The sequence below is a fragment of the Bubalus bubalis genome, chromosome 6 (genome assembly GCF_019923935.1).
Source record: "Bubalus bubalis isolate 160015118507 breed Murrah chromosome 6, NDDB_SH_1, whole genome shotgun sequence".
NCBI classification, from domain to species: domain Eukaryota; kingdom Metazoa; phylum Chordata; class Mammalia; order Artiodactyla; family Bovidae; genus Bubalus; species Bubalus bubalis.
Genome location: NC_059162.1, coordinates 18,000,231 through 18,014,660, shown reverse-complemented (window position 1 = coordinate 18,014,660; position 14,430 = coordinate 18,000,231).

The window sequence follows — 14,430 nt, the reverse complement described above, 5'->3', positions numbered from 1 at the left end:
CCAAGAAAGAGACTGAAAGGCAGGTACCACTAAGGATAATAAGGTGGCAGATGATGGGAGGAATTCAAACCCATTTCTATTGACCATATTTTTAGCTGGGAGCAACTTTTCTGAGCCCCATTGATGAGAGAGGCAGGAAGGAGCTACCAGTCATCACTTGTCACAGGAGCCATGTGGCTGGCAGGAGGCGGTCCTCTCATGCCCAGGCCATGTCTCACACGTGAGGGAAGAGCCCAAGACCAGGATAAAAGGCCTTAGGAATAGGGCATCTCCATCCTCTTCTCTCCTGAGGTGCTGACAGACCCTGTGCTGCTTGGACACTGTAAGTGCCCACTGGGAGCCGGAGCAGGGCCTTCCACAGAAGGTGCCTAGAACAGAGGGGAGGGCAGGGAGCAGGGCCTTGGGGATGGCAAGGATGAGGGTGCATCCCGAGAGGCAGCAAAAATCTAGAAACCTGATGAAGGATGAGCTGTGAGGCAGGAGGTGGCATTTGTGTGTCTGCTCTGAGCTCTAAGTTAGTTCTGTATCTTTTTGAGTTTCTCAGGTTTTAGATAAGTCAATACTTTCATAAGGAAGCTCTTACCTTGGAGAAGCCAGCTGTGTTTCTGCTCCAAAGCCTCTACTAGGGTCAGAGTGATTTTTTAAACAATGGAGACCAGGGACAGCGTATTTGGGGTTAGATAAAAACAGAGATCCAAGGGCCTCACCCTCACCAAGTGTCACTTACTTGGTCAGGAGTGCTGCCTGGCATCCATACCAGAAGCTCCTGAGTTGAATAATGGTTAACAAGGTGAAATTCACCTGCTAAGACGTAAACACTGGAAGAGGTTGTGTGTTGTAAAGGGTGCCTAACCAAGCCTAGTTTCACTAGACCAGAAAACCTAGTCTCATATCTAACTTGCCTTGATTAGGTTTGGGGCTCACTTCTCTCTAAAATGATTTAGTAACTCCATTTTATATATGTATATAGAGAGATATACATATATACTTGCATATATAGGTAGGTGTATATATATATACACATATATTTATATGTGTGTGTTTGTGTGTGTGTGTGTACAAGCATGCGTGCTATGTGTGCTAAGTCACTTTAGTCATGTCTGACTCTGTGACCCTATAGACTTGAGCCCACCAGGCTCCTCTGTCCATGGCATTTTCCAGGCAAGAATACTGGAGTGGTTTACCATTTCCTCTTCCAAGGGATCTTCCCTGCCCAGGGATCAAAGCTGCTTCTCTTAATGTCTCCTGAATTGGTTGGGGGGTTCTTTACCACGAGGGTCACCTGAGCAGCCAAGCATATACATAGATAAATACAAATATAGATAGATAATATATAAACAAAATTGCAAAGGGCCAACATATGGACTGGTTAACCCAAATACATAGGCATAATTATGAAATTACATATGGTATATGATCCGATAATAACATGTGTCTCTGGAAAGCTATCTGGGAAGTTCCTCCAGAAGGGAATCTCTACTTCTTCCTTAGCACAGAGCACTGCTGCTCTAAACAGTTTCTTAGACTGGACATTAGCAGAATTCTAAGTGGTGTAGAGTGAGGTTAAGTGAGACTTTGTGAAGGTGAATTTTGCCTTCTCCTAAGAAAGGACCTTGACTTTGGGCAAGTTTGTCAATTTAGTTAGTTGACTTCTATGTCTTGCTTTGTTGAAAGAAGACAACCTATGTCTGTTTTATGAAAAGCTCCCGAATTTCAAATGAGATAGTGAAAAAAACACTTGAAAAACTATATTTTAGAGATAATTTCTCCACGAGATACTTGACCAGGCTTTTAGAATGTGGGGGAAAGACAGGTAGTGGAATTCCATAAAGGAGGTCTCTGTGTGCTGGTCTGACCCACTGTCTGTCTCTCCCTCAGCTCCTGAACCTGCCCGCCAAGATGTCCTGCCAGCAGAACCAGCAGCAGTGCCAGCCTCCTCCCAAGTGCGTCCCCAAGTGCCCCACCCCTAAATGCCCCCCAAAGTGCCCCCCAGTCTCCTCCTGCTGCGGCCCCAGCTCCGGGGACTGCTGCAGCTCTGGGTGTGGGGGCTGCTGCCTGAGCCACCACAGGCGCCGCAGGTCCCACCACTGCAGACCCCACACGTCCGACTGCTGCAGCCAGCCCTCGGGGGGCTCCGGGTGCTGTGGAGGGGGGAGCGGTCAGTCCTATGGAGGCGGCTGCTGCTGAAGATGTCCCTGAGTCTACAGGATCCAACCTGGGGACAGCACACTGCTGAGGACATCATCTTTATCCTCCTTCATTGGTTGCCGGGCCTGAGAGCTCCTGTAGAAGACTCTGAATTGCAAAGACAATGCGCCCTTCCTTGGGCTCAGAAACTCAAATTTTCTTCTGAATCCCCTTCCATGGCCTTGGATTCTATGTCTACCCTCACTTCCCTAGGAAAACTTCCCTAAGTTACTCCTCGTGCTATTTTCTTAAAGGGTGCTCTCTGACTGATGTCAAACAATAAAATGGATCTGCTCAGCATCTTGGTCTTGAGTTGCCTTTATTCCCCTCCACTCTGTCCTTGCCCGTTGGTTGTCTTGAACCCCATGCACCAGAAATGCACTCTGATGCAAAGGAGACAAATGCTCCTAACTCTTGTTTTTTCTTATATCATCAGGGCCCTGAAGCATCACAGATGGACCGAGTTTCCAGTGCTTTTTTTGTAAACATAATTTCCTGGGTTCTTGGCCACCTTTGGGGCCCTAACCCAGCCATTTCATGCTCTTCCATGTTCTTCTTCTCCTGTGTCCTCGTTCTGCTACTCTTGACCCTCCCCGCCAAAGCATCCTTCCCCTACACTTGCACATACTTGCATCAAAGAAAAAGAGGAGAAAAGATAAATGAATGAAGAAAAGAAAAGAGACAAATCCAACACATTTTGAAAACCCATGGTTTTTATCCACCCCTTCTTCAGTTTGGTTCCAGGCGTGTGCATGCCGCATGCTCAGTCACTTCAGTCACGTCCACCTCTTTGTGACTCCATGGGCTGCAGTCTGCCAGGTTCCTCTGTCCATGGAATTCTTCCCAATTCAGGGATTGAATCTGGGTCTCCTGCATTGCAGGCAGATTCTTTACCATCTGAGCCTGCTTTTATACTAACTTCTCTGCAAATCCTGCTTCTTTCTTCCTCTTTCAGCTTCATTAAATTCTCTACACCTTTTTTTCCAAACATGCTCTCTATGGGGCATTTAGAACTTGTCAGTCTTCTTCTGAAAAAGAGTGGCTTTCTACAGAATAATGCACACTCTTCTTAAGTACTGTGTTTAAAGCATGACAGAAACGATTTCCAATTTTATTTCTAAGGTTCACCATTCATACTGCGTCATGGAACCTTGTGTTCCTGCCATACTGAACAACTGACCCTTACCAGATAAAACTTAAACTTGTACATCTTGATGCCTATTAATCTGGGAAGCAGTAGAGGCTACTGTTTTTAGTTCCATGACCAGAATGTTTTAGTTCTCAATGAAGAGTAGTTTCTACTGTTATTTAATAAATACTTCCACTGCACTGTTACTACTACCATTACTATGACAACTACTATTACTAGCAGCATTACCTGCTCTTTCTTCTATCTGAAGTACTCTTCAATTTCTTTTCTGCCATCTGGACCCTTCTGGAGTTCTGTCCCTCCTTAAAGGTCCACCCAAAATATCATCCTTCTAGGAAGTCATCTAAGAGTTTCCTCAAGCAGGTGTGATATTAAACAATCTATCTCTATGCTCCTATTACGCAAGCTGAGATTATAGAATATAATATACTTTTTATTATATTCTGCTGTCCCTAAAAGTTTACTTGATGAGATGGTCTTCTGATGCCAGATGAAGACTTGGGAAGACTTGATGACTTTTGTTTTTTTTTAAACTTTACATAATTGTATAGTTTTGCCATATATCAAAATGAATCCGCCACAGGCATACATGTGTTCCCCACCCTGAACCCTCCTCCCTCCTCCCTCCCCATACCATCCATGTGGGTCGTCCCAGTGCACCAGACCCAAGCATCCAGTATCGTGCATTGTACCTGGACTGGCAACTCGTTTCATACATGATATTTTACATGTTTCAATGCCATTCTCCCAAATCTTCCCACCCTCTCCCTCTCCCACAGAGTCCATAAGACTGTTCTATACATCAGTGTCTCTTCTGCTGTCTCGTACACAAGGTTATTGTTACCATCTTTCTTAGTTCCATATATATGCGTTAGTATACTGTATTGGTGTTTTTCTTTCTGGCTTACTTCACTCTGTATAATAGGCTCCAATTTCTTCCACCTCATTAGAACTGATTCAAATGTATTCTTTTTAATGGCTGAGTAATACTCCATTGTGTATATGTACCACAGATTTCTTATCCATTCATGTGCTGATGGACATCTAGGTTGCTTCCATGTCCTGGCTATTATAAACAGTGCTGCGATGAACATTGGGGTACACGTGTCTCTTTCCCTTCTGGTTTCCTCAGTGTGTATGCCCAGCAGTGGGATTGCAGGATCATAAGGCGGTTCTATTTCCAGTTTTTTAAGGAATCTCCACACTGTTCTCCATAGTGGCTGTACTAGTTTGCATTCCCACCAACAGTGTAAGAGGGTTCCCTTTTCTCCACACCCTCTCCAGCATTTATTACTTGTAGACTTTTGGATCACACTCATTCTGACTGGTGTGAAATGGCACCTCATAGTGGTTTTGATCTGCATTTCTCTGATAATGAGTGATGTTGAGCATCTTTTCATGTGTTTGTTAGCCATCTGTATGTCTTCTTTGGAGAAATGTCTATTTAGTTCTTTGGCCCATTTTTTGATTGGGTCATTTATTTTTCTGGAGTTGAGCTGTAGGAGTTGCTTGTATATTCTCAAGATTAGTTGTTTGTCAGTTGCTTCATTTGCTATTATTTTCTCCCATTCTGAAGGCTGTCTTTTCACCTTGCTAATAGTTTCCTTTGATGTGCAGAAGATTTTAAGGTTACTTAGGTCCCATTTGTTTATTTTTGCCTTTATTTCCAATATTCTGGGAGGTGGGTCATAGAGGATCCTGCTGTGATGTATGTCAGAGAGTGTTTTGCCTATGTTCTCCTCTAGGAGTTTTATAGTTTCTGGTCTTACGTTTAGATCTTTAATCCATTTTGAGTTTATTTTTGTGTATGGTGTTAGAAAGTGTTCTAGTTTAATTCTTTTACAAGTGGTTGACTAGATTTCCCAGCACCACTTGTTAAAGAGATTGTCTTTAATCCATTGTATATTCTTGCCTCCTTTGTCAAAGATAAGGTGTCCATATGTGCGTGGATTTATCTCTGGGCTTTCTATTTTGTTCCATTGATCCATATTTCTGTCTTTGTGCCAGTACCATACTTTATTGATGACTGTGGCTTTGTAGTAGAGCCTGAAGTCAGGCAGGTTGATTCCTCCAGTTCTATTCTTCTTTCTCAAGATAGCTTTGCCTATTCGAGGTTTTTTGTATTTCCATACAAATTGTGAAATTATTTGTTCTAGCTCTGTGAAGAATACCATTGGTAGCTTGATAGGGATTGCATTGAATCTATAGATTGCTTTGGGTAGTATACTCATTTTCACTATATTGATTCTTCCAATCCATGAACATGGTATATTTCTCCATCTATTAGTGTCCTCTTTGATTTCTTTCACCAGTGTTTTATAGTTTTCTATATATAGGTCTTTAGTTTCTTTAGGTAGATATATTCCTAAGTATTTTATTCTTTCCGTTGCAATGGTGAATGGAATTGTTTCCTTAATTTCTCTTTCTGTTTTCTCATTATTAGTGTATAGGAATGCAAGGGATTTCTGGGTGTTGATTTTATATCCTGCAACTTTACTACAGTCATTGATTAGTTCTAGTAATTTTCTGGTGGAGTCTTTAGGGTTTTCTATGTAGAGGATCATGTCATCTGCAAATAGTGAGAGCTTTACTTCTTCTTTTCCAATTTGGATTCCTTTTATTTCTTTTTCTGCTCTGATTGCTGTGGCCAAAACTTCCAAAACTATGTTGAATAGTAATGGTGAAAGTGGGCACCCTTGTCTTGTTCCTGACTTTGGAGGAAATGCTTTCAATTTTTCACCCTTGAGGATAATGTTTGTTGTGGGTTTGTCATATATAGCTTTTATTATGTTGAGGTATATTCCTTCTATTCCTGCTTTCTGGAGATTTTTTATCATAAATGGATGTTGAATTTTGTCAAAGGCTTTCTCTGCATCTATTGAGAAAATCATATGGTTTTTATTTTTCAACTTGTTAATGTGGTGTATTACATTGATTGATTTGCGGATATTGAAGAATCCTTGCATCCCTGGGATAAAGCCCACTTGGTCATGGTGTATGATCTTTTAATGTGTTGTTGGATTCTGATTGCTAGAATTTTGTTAAGGATTTTTGCATCTATGTTCATCAGTGATATTGGCCTGTAGTTTTCTTTTTTTGTGGGATCTTTGTCAGGTTTTGGTTATTAGGGTGATGGTGGCCTCATAGAATGAGTTTGGAAGTTTACCTTCCTCTGCAATTTTCTGGAAGAGTTTGAGCAGGATAGGTGTTAGCTCTTCTCTAAATTTTTGGTAGAATTCAGCTGTGAAGCCGTCTGGACCTGGGCTTTTGTTTGCTGGAAGATTTTTGATTTCAGTTTCAATTTCTGTGCTTGTGATGGGTCTGTTAAGATTTTCTATTTCTTCCTGGTCGAGTTTTGGAAAGTTGTACTTTTCTAAGAATTTGTCCATTTCTTCCACATTGTCCATTTTATTGACATGTAATTGTTGATAGTAGTCTCTTATGATCCTTTGTATTTCTGTGTTGTCTGTTGTGATCTCTCCATTTTCATTTCTAATTTTATTGATTTGATTTTTCTCCCTTTGTTTCTTGGTGAGTCTGGCTAATGGTTTGTCAATTTTATTTATCCTTTCAAAGAACCAGCTTTTGGTTTTGTTGATTTTTGCTATGATCTCTTTTGTTTCTTTTGCATTTATTTCTGCTCTAAGTTTTAAGATGTCTTTCCTTCTACTAACCCTGGGGTTCTTCATTTCTTCCTTTTCTAGTTGCTTTAGGTGTAGAGTTAGGTTATTTATTTGACTTTTTTCTTGTTTCTTGAGGTGTGCCTGTATTGCTATGAACTTTCCCCTTAGGACTGCTTTTACCGTGTCCCACAGGTTTTGGGTTGTTGTGTTTTCATTTTCATTCATTTCTATGCAAATTTTGATTTCTTTTTTGATTTCTTCTGTGATTTGTTGGTTATTCAGCAGTGTGTTGTTCAGCCTCCATATGTTGGAATTTTTTAATAGTTTTTCTCCTGTAATTGAGATCTAATCTTACTGCATTGTGGTCAGAAAAGATGCTTGGAATGATTTCTATTTTTTTGAATTTACCAAGGCTAGCTTTATGGCCCAGGATGTGATCTATCCTGGAGAAGGTTCCATGTGTGCTTGTGAAAAAGGTGAAATTCATTGTTTTGGGATGAAATGTCCTAAAGATATCAATTAGGTCTAACTGGTCTATTGTATCATGTGAAGTTTGTGTTTCCTTGTTAATTTTCTGTTTAGTTGATCTATCCATAGGTGTGAGTGGGGTATTAAAGTCTCCCACTATTATTGTGTTATTGTTAATTTCTCCTTTCATACTTGTTAGCATTTGTCTTACATACTGCGGTGCTCCCGTGTTGGGTGCATATATATTTATAATTGTTATATCTTCTTCTTGGATCGATCCTTTGATCATTATGTAGTGACCTTCTTTGTCTCTTTTTACAGCCTTTGTTTTAAAGCCTATTTTATCTGATATGAGTATTGCTACTCCTGCTTTCTTTTGGTCCCTATTTGCATGGAAAATCTTTTTCCAGCCCTTCACTTTCAATCTGTATGTGTCCCCTGTTTTGAGGTGGGTCTCTTGTAGACAACATATGTAGGGGTCTTGTTTTTGTATCCATTCAGCCAGTCTTTGTCTTTTGGTTGGGGCATTCAACCCATTTACGTTTAAGGTAATTACTGATAAGTATGATCCCGTTGCCATTTACTTTATTGTTTTGGGTTCGAATTTATACACCATTTTTGTATTTCCTGTCTAGAGAATATCCTTAATTATTTGTTGGAGAGTTGGTTTGGTGGTGCAGAATTCTCTCAGCTTTTGCTTGTCTGAAAAGCTTTTGATTTCTCCTTCATACTTGAATGCGATCCTTGCTGGGTACAATAATCTGGGCTGTAGGTTATTTTCTTTCATCACTTTAAGTATGTCTTGCCATTCCCTCCTGGCTTGAAGAGTTTCTATTGAAAGATCAGCTGTTATCCTTATGGGAATTCCCTTGTGTGTTATTTGTTGTTTTTCCCTTGCTGCTTTTAATATTTGTTCTTTGTGTTTGATCTTTGTTAATTTGATTAATATGTGTCTTGGGGTGTTTCACCTTGGGTTTATCCTGCTTGGGACTCTCTGGGTTTCTTGGACTTGAGTGATTATTTCCTTCCCCATTTTAGGGAAGTTTTCAACTATTATCTCCTCAAGTATTTTCTCATGGTCTTTCTTTTTGTCTTCTTCTTCTGGGACCTCTATGATTCGAATGTTGTAGCGTTTAATATTGTCCTGGAGCTCTCTGAGATTGTCCTCATTTCTTTTAATTTGTTTTTCTTTTATCTTCTCTGATTCATTTGTTTCTACCATTCTATCTTCTAATTCACTAATCCTATCTTCTGCCTCTATTATTTTACTATTTGTTGCCTCCAGAGTGTTTTTAATTTCACTTATTGCATTATTCATTATATATTGACTCTTTTTTTATTTCTTCTAGGTCCTTGTTAAACCTTTCTTGCATCTTCTCAATCCTTGTCTCCAGGCTATTTATCTGTGATTCCATTTTAATTTCAAGATTTTGGATCAATTTCACTATCATTATTCGGAATTCTTTATCAGGCAGATTCCCTATCTCTTCCTCTTTTGTTTGGTTTGTTGGGCATTTATCCTGTTCCTTTATCTGCTGGGTATTCCTCTGTCTCTTCATCTTGTTTAAATTGCTGAGTTTGAGGTGTCCTTTCTGTATTCTGGCAGTTTGTGGAGTTCTCTTTATTGTGGTGTTTCCTCGCTGTGTGTGGGTTTGTACAGGTGGCTTGTCAAGGTTTCCTGGTTAGGGAAGCTTGAGTCGATGTTCTGGTGGGTGGAGCTGTATTTCTTCTCTCTGGAGTGCAATGAAATGTCCAGTAATGAGTTATGAGATGTCTATGGTTTTGGGGTGACTTTGAGCAGCCTGTATCTTGAAGCTCAGGGCTGTGTTCCTTTGTTGCTGGAGAATTTGCTTGGTATGTCTTGCCCTGGAACTTGTTGGCCCTTGTGTGGTGCTTGGTTTCAGTGTCGGTATGGAGGCGTTTGATGAGCTCCTGTCAATTAATGTTCCTTGGAGTCAGGAGTTCCCTGGAGTCAGCGTTTGGACTTAAGCCTCCTGCTTCCAGTTCTTATTTTTACAGTAGTTTCAAAACTTCTCCTTCCATACAGCACCATTGGTAAAACATCTGAGTTAAAGATGAAAAGTTTCTCTACTGTGAGGGTCACTCAGAGAGGTTCACAGCATTACATGGAGAAGAGAAGAGGGAGGAGGGAGTTAGAGGTGACCCAAATGAGATGAGGTGGAATCAATAGTGGAGAGAGTGGGCTAGCCAGTAGTCACTTCCTTATGTGCACTCCACAACTGGACCGCTCAGAGATGTTCATGGAGTTATACAGAGAAGAGAAGGAGGAAGGAGACAGAGGTGGCCAGAAGGATAAACGGGGGGAATGAAAAGGAGCGAGACAGATCCAGCCAGTAATCAGTTCCCTGAGTGTTGTCCACCGTCTGGAACACACAGAAATTCACAGAGTTGGGTAGAGTAGAGAGGGGTTAGGGAGGAGACACAGGCAACCTGGTGGAGAAAAAGGAGAGTCCAAAGGGACAGAGAGCAGTCAAGCCAGTAATCTCGCTCCCTAGTGAAAAATGGGTCCTGAAGATTGGGTTCTTAAAGATACAAAAATGGTAACAAATACATAAAAGCAAAAATTAAAAATCTAGAGTTTGGAATTTCAAAAATACGATGTTAAAGAAAAGAAGAAGGAAAAGAAAGAGAGAAAAAACGAACAAAGAAAAACAAACAAGGTCACGAAAATTATAAAGAAAATACAGGTACAAAATTGATAACTAATACCAGAAAGCAAAAATTAAAAATCTACAGTAGAGTTTGGAATTTCAAAAATACAATGTTAAAAAGAAGAAGAAAAATAAAGAGAGAAAACAAACAAACAAAAACAAACAATGTCGCAAAAATTATAAAGAAAATACAGGTACAAAATTGATATCAAATACCAAAAAGCATAAATTAAAAATCTAGAATAGAGTTTGGAATTTCAAAACTACAATGTTAAAGAAAAGAAGAAGAAGAAGAAAAAAAAAAACAAGGTCAAAAAATTATAAAATATATATATATGAAGTTTGCTGAAGAAGAAAAAAATAGGGTCTTTTTTTTTTTGCAAAGTAATAGGTTATAAAAGTGAAAATTAAAGGAATAATAGAGGACTTAAAATTTTTTTTTTAATTAAAAAAGAAAGAATGATCGTAAAAATAGTAAAAATATATCTAGGACTTTCTCTGGTTTTGTTGTGAGTATTGTGGGTTCAGTTCATTTTTGGCTAGTTTCTTGGTCCGACTTATATTTCTCAAGATCTATAGGACCCTTCCCACGTAGTCCGTAGTAACCACGGGGTTTTAATCTATTGCCTGTAGCTTTCAAGGCGTTTCCCTCTGTTATAGCTTCTTCTGTTTGCTGGTCTCTTCAGTGTCTGGTTTCCGCCCTGACACAAAGGGGACAGTGGAGGACACTTTTTTTTTTTTTTTTTTTTTTAGGCTCACTGGTTCAGTCACACTGTGGGGAGGGAGGGAGGGATGCTGCAAACAGATAACATTGGCCTGTGCTCGCATTGCCTCAGCCACACTGGGTCTGCCCCCACTCACGGCGCGTGTAGCCTTCCTGCTCACACTGCTCAGGCTCTGGGTTGTTCCGCTGGGTACCATCCGAGGCTGGCCCTGGGCAGCATGCAACTCTCAGGTCCAAGCCGCTCAGGTTCAGGCACTCGGGTAGTCCTCAGAGGCGCAGACTCGGTTGGGCCTGCGTTTTGTGCTCGTCCCAGGTCCGAGCAGCTCAGGTGATGGCGAGCGCCAATGCTGCGACTTATCGCCTCCCCGCCACTCGGTTATCTGGGTGTAAAACCGGCGCACCTTCTCAGGCAGATGTTCACCGTCCAGACCCCCAAGAAGTTTTAGTTAGCAAAGAAGCCTGTTTACAGTTTTATAGATAATGTCTCTCTGGGGCTGCGAGTGCCCCCTTCCGGCTCTGGCTGCCTGTCACTGGAGGGAAAAGGTCTGCAGCCGGCTATCTCTGTTCAGTCCTTTGTTCCATGCGCAGGGCTGGCAGTGTCTTAGGTTAGGGCTGGCTTTTCACGTGGTAGATATCCCACAGTCTGGTTTACTAGCCCAAATTATTTCGCTCAGATAGCGCTCAGGGTATTTAGGCCAGATTCTTGTTCTAAGTGATGCAGCCCGCACCGCGCCTCCCTGCCCAGCCCCCGCTTGCTAATGGCATGTGCAGGCGTCTGCGCTGCTTCTCCGCTGGGGGAGTTATCATAGGGCTTGCAATGTGCGGGTTTTAATTGTTTATTTATTTTTTCTCCCTGTTATGTTGCCCTCTGTGCTTCCAAAGCTCAGCACAGATTCGGCAGTGAGAAGGTTTCCTGGTGTTTGGAAACTTTTCTCTTTTTAAGATTCCCTTACTGGGACGGAACTCCGTCCCTCCCTCTTTTGTCTCTTTTTTTGTCTTTTATATTTTTTCCTACCTCCTTTCGAAGAGTTGGGTTGCTTTTCTGGGTGCCTGATGTCCTCTGCCGGCATTCAGAAGTTGTTTTGTGGAATTTACTCAATGTTTAAATGCTCTTTTGATGAATTTGTTGGGGAGAAAGTGTTCTCCCCATCCTACTCCTCCGCCATCCTGGCTCCTCCTGACTTAATGACTTTTTAGCTCTTCCCAAGTAATGTTACATTTTTAAATCACAAACCTGGTTTCAGTTTGCAAATTTTAATGTCCAGTCTGAGAAAGTCAAAATACCAAACTTGATTTAATGGCTTCTGTGCCCTGGTGGATCACAGAGGGAAAGGGAGCCCAGTCCTTCTACATGTGTGTCACACTTGATATTTGTCCTTTTCTCCCAGTTCTCCAAATGCATTTACTGATCCCTGAATGAAGATTAGGGGAAAGGGATACAGTCTCACATAGGGGTTCAATTTTCTTCCAATATTGAATGCAACTAGATAGAAGAATCTAATTTTCTCCATTTGTGCAAATTTAAAATATTTATCATTAGATATCTCATATTTTTGCAACTATTGAACATGGTTCTATTTTAAAATTCCATTTTCTGTTTCTTGTACACTATTTGTGCTCTATAATATATAACACCAGTCAATAAATAATATGATAGCTTCGGTCAAGAAATATCTGCTCATGACAACATAAAACCATAAATAATTTTAATCACTGTATATGAATTTATGTGTATGTGTTAAAATTTATTATAAGAATTAATATATTCCCAATTTCTCTTATAAATATTACTTTATATCATTGAATATTCAGATGTTCACATTTGTGTGGTAATATCCATAGAATAAAACTCCCAAATTGGAATTGTTTAATCAAAATATATTACGTTCTAAATTATTTTACTTATCACTAAATTAACCTGAATGAATTGACCACCAATTTGCATTTCAGAAAGGTAATACTTCTGTTCCATTTACAGTGGCTTTTTCCCTCCACATTTACACTTAGTTTATAAAATTTTTGAATCTTTGCCTATTCGACATGAAGAAATGCACTTGATCAGATGAGATCAGATCAGTCGCTCAGTCGTGTCTGACTCTTTGTGACCCCATGAATCGCAGCACGCCAGGCCTCTCTGTCCATCACCAACTCCCGGAGTTCACTCAAACTCACGTCCATCGAGTCTGTGATGCCATCCAGCCATCTCATCCTCTGGCGTCCCCTTCTCTTCCTACCCCCAATCCCTCCCAGCATCAGAGTCTTTTCCAATGAGTCAACTCTTCGCATGAGGTGGCCAAAGTACTGGAGTTTCAGCTTTAGCATCATTTCTTCCAAAGAAATCCCAGGGCTGATCTCCTTCAGAATGGACTGGTTGGATCTCCTTGCAGTCCAAGGGACTCTCAAGACTCTTCTCCAGCACCACAGTTCAAAAGCATCAATTCTTTGGCGCTCAGCCTTCTTTACAGTCCAATTTGCACATTCATACATGACCACAGGAAAATAGGAGAAGATAAAAGATGTCTTGTTTTCTAGCTTTTCATTCATCTGTGCTTGCTAAGTCACTTCAGTTGTGTCTGACTCTTTGCAACCCTGTGGTCTGTAGCCCGCCAGGCTTCTCTTTCCATGGGATTCTCCAGGCAAGAAGACTGGAGTGGGTTTCCATTTCTTTCTCCAGGGGATCTTCCCAACCCAGGGATTGAACCTGTATCTCTTACATTTCCTGCATTGGCAGGCAGGTTCTTCCACTAGCACCACCTAGGAAGCCCTCATTCATTTACTAGGCATATATAAATATAACATTTTGCATTGCCTGTTTATGTCTTTTCACTATTATTTTCACTGGAATTTTTCCTTATTAATTTGTAAAATATAGTTGCATACCAAGTGTTTTAGTCTTACTCCTGGAATATACATTGTAATTTTCTTCTCAGTTGGTCATATCTTTTTACAAATATGCTTGAATGTTGCTCTTTTTCACATAAATAGTTTTATTTAGAAGTGGGTAAACATCATAGTTCCTTTTATATCATGGCTTTGGGGACTACCAGGCATAAACACATCAACTATATTTTTATTTGTTATTTTGACTATGTATGTTACAAGAAAAGATTGATGGGTGAAAAAATAATCCATAAACATATTTGACACTGGTTCTAGTGCATAAAAATAAAATAACCCTCAGTGTGAAGTTCAGGGTGATTCGAGAAAAATTGAACACTTTCAGGAATTTGTTAATTACTAGATTTTAGTTGTACATAGACAAAATAAATTGGAAAGGAAATTATTAGAGTTATTCCTATAATTTTCCAATGAGAAACATATTGCATTACCTTTGATCTGCCTTTTATTTACATCTAAAGCTCAGTCATGTTTACTCCCAAAGCCTTGATAACAGAAGGCTGAGAAAGTCAATCATTTGCTTATTAAAAACATTCTTATTGAATTGCACTCATCAGCATCACACAGTCAAGGCAAGCAAACCAATCCTTATGAGGTTTCCAACCTGCTTATCACCCAGATCTGAACCAGATTGATTGATGGCTTGGGTACCACATCTTTAGAGGCAGGGACCATATGAATCCTCAGGCCAATTACTTTAAGTATCAG